Source organism: Galeopterus variegatus, unplaced genomic scaffold, assembly GCF_000696425.1.
Source record: "Galeopterus variegatus unplaced genomic scaffold, G_variegatus-3.0.2 Scaffold3812, whole genome shotgun sequence".
Taxonomy (NCBI): Eukaryota; Metazoa; Chordata; class Mammalia; order Dermoptera; family Cynocephalidae; genus Galeopterus; species Galeopterus variegatus.
The window spans coordinates 1-3,052 of record NW_007729923.1 but is presented as its reverse complement, the minus strand read 5'-3'; positions in this window follow the sequence as shown (position 1 = coordinate 3,052).

The window sequence follows — 3,052 nt, the reverse complement described above, 5'->3', positions numbered from 1 at the left end:
ATTAATGCAGTAGCAAATCTTTTCTTACTTCCCAGTTCATCTCTGTAAAAATATTTTTTTTTTATTAAAAACACATATGTCAGGCATAAGGAATACAAAATTCAACAAGGTACAGTCCCTGCCCCCGGATAACTTTCAACCTCATAGCAGCAGCAGACACATCAGTCAGTCACCTCAATGTAACCTGTGAAGTTCAGAACACTGCAAAGTGCCAAGGAACAAGATCATTTCTCAGAGCAAGGTGACTGAAAAAGCTCCTTAGAAGAGAAAGGCCTTGAGGTGAATTTCATAAGAACAGCAATAACCAGCTGGGTAGATTAAAAAAAGAAAAGTTTCAGACAAAATATACAGGTTCTGAGCATAAGCAGCCTGAGTTAAGGAAACACATGTTTCCTGTTTGGTAAGGGAAGTGGCAAAGCTCATCCTGTAATTTGGAACCTTGTCTCAAAACATGTGGGCACCATATTTTAAAAATGTGATACTACAAGATCTCAAAATTGGATATTCCCAGTCCCAGTTATTTAAATCATTTTTCCACNAAGGGAAGTGGCAAAGCTCATCCTGTAATTTGGAACCTTGTCTCAAAACATGTGGGCACCACCAAAGAATGCTAGATAGGTGATGGGTGTGGCCAGACATAGATTTTTAAAGCATAACTGAAATTTAACTCTTCTCACCTCAAGTGCAGAGATGAAGGCGTGAAGTTGGCTCATGAGTGTTGCTAATGGAAAGATGAGGGGGCAGGTTAACACATTTGGTGAGATAATGCAGATTAAAAAAAAAAACATAATAAAGTGGCCATAAGCATAAATTCTGTATTTTCAGAAACTAATTATATAAATACAGAGCTGGCTTGGTGAAATTTCACACCAAAACAACAACAACAACAACAACAACAAACACCCAAAGTATTGAACATTCTGATAGTTCTAAAGCACAATGTGAGATAGATACAAAACAAAGAAAAAGAAAAAAAAAGTAACAACAAAAAACACAGATTTTGTGACTTTAAATGCATAAAAATGGTAACCAGTGTCAGCGACACTATACCTTGGGTACATCACACTGCATTTGAAGATGGGGGTCCAGTTTCAGCCATCACACTCACAAACTGCAGTCTCTTGCTTTCTTCTTGTTGTTGCTGTCACTCTAACACTTGGCATAATGGCTGTCACATTAAAAATATTCAATGAAAATTAAATATTTAATCAAACTAATTAATGTAAATAATTAACTTAGTAAGTAGTAGACCAATACCACCCCCTCAACTCCAAACATTTCTCCCAAACCCTTATGCCTGCCCTGCAGCAGAAATAAACTTTCAGGTTTGATACTTCAAAATGCTATATTCATTGAAAGCAATTAGTATTTAAGGTACCCCTCCTGTTGAATCTCTTCCATTCTAAAGAGACTGTACATTCATCTCTCCAATTCCAGGAGACAGACATGTACAAACAGAAATCCTTGCTTCATTGTATTTGAGGCACTTTTGCCCCTCCTGATCATTTGCTTCTGTTGTATACTCTCCTCGTGTTTTCTGCAGCTGGAAACTGATACTCGTCCTTCAAAATCAGGCCAGATGTTAGCTCTTTAATGAAGCCTTTCCTGACTCCCCCAGAAAAAGTTACTTATTCTTGCCTCTATGTTCTCATAACTTTTACAGTGTCCACTTAGCATAGCATGTTACCTTTTTATCAAGTCTGCCTTCCCATAAATTGGTAAGATCTTTGAGAATAAATATAGTACTTCATTAATTATTGCATATCTCCCTACTAATACCTGGAACAATAAGCATGGAATTGTGAATTCAATTAATGTTACTTAAATGTACTTGATTTCTTTTTGTTCTAGACTCAATTTGTGTTTTATATATATATATATATATATTTTTTTTTTTTTTTAATTTCACCTGAACACATCCTTCCTGTTGTCCTCTCAGCATCTGAACCTCCATATATCCAAATGATCTTAGCATGTCAAATTTAGTCTGGCCTCACTTTCCCTAATCTTGTTGAAGAGCCCATCATTATTTCCGCTGATCCAGAGAAATTAAATTCAAGAAATATTTTGATCGTCATTTGTGTTCAGGGGACTGTTATGGACTATTTTTCTTCTTTCTACAAATTAGCTTTTCTGAAGCCAACTGTATGTGTAGGTTAAGTAAGGTCTTGCATACGTAGAATAATTTCAGGAGCACTCTGAAACCCTCTGACACTAAATTCTTGTACCACCAATTGTCTTTAATCCCCAAGTAGAGAACCTATATAAGGCCCTCTCTAGGTGAAGATATTTTCAAATACATCTACTCTTGGGAGGACACAATACCTCATTCAATCTTCTTAGTCACAGCTCCTACGTCATAAATGATTTTTTTTTAGATATCTCCACTTTCTGCTTTTCTTACTAGCACATAACCAGTCTACAGCAGCACACAGGACAATTCCTTGTCTCAACATTTTCAAAGCAGGTGTTAACCAAACTCTTGATTGTAGAGTGAATTTAAGGATCAAATAGGGAAGATAGTAGGTGAACAAGATGGCCTTTAAAATTTCTTCCAAATCTGATACTACAAGATCTCAAAATTGGATATTCCCAGTCCCAGTTATTTAAATCATTTTTCCACCAAACCACCTCTCTGATATCAAAGTAGTATGTTTTCAAATCTGATATCAGTCCCAACACTCANTTTATTTATTTATTTATTTATTTTTATGTCATCATGGTTGCAGAGTGACCTTATTGATGTTATTCTGTGAGAACACCACAGGCCAGATTTCAATGCCTCTTTCTCCAATAAAATACATAAATGGCAAGGTATAAAGTCTTCTGCAAAGTAGGTGATCCATGAACTTTAAGATTTTTCTTTCTCACTCATTACACTATTTTCCTCTTTAGTGTTTCCAACATTAACTAATAATTTCCCCATTTAGCTCACTATATAATAAAATAACCACAATAAATGTATAACTCTAGATTGTTTAAAATTTAGTTTTCATGAACTGAAATCCATCTCCTTGTCACTTCCCCTTGCTCGTCCTAAGGCAACTTTCTG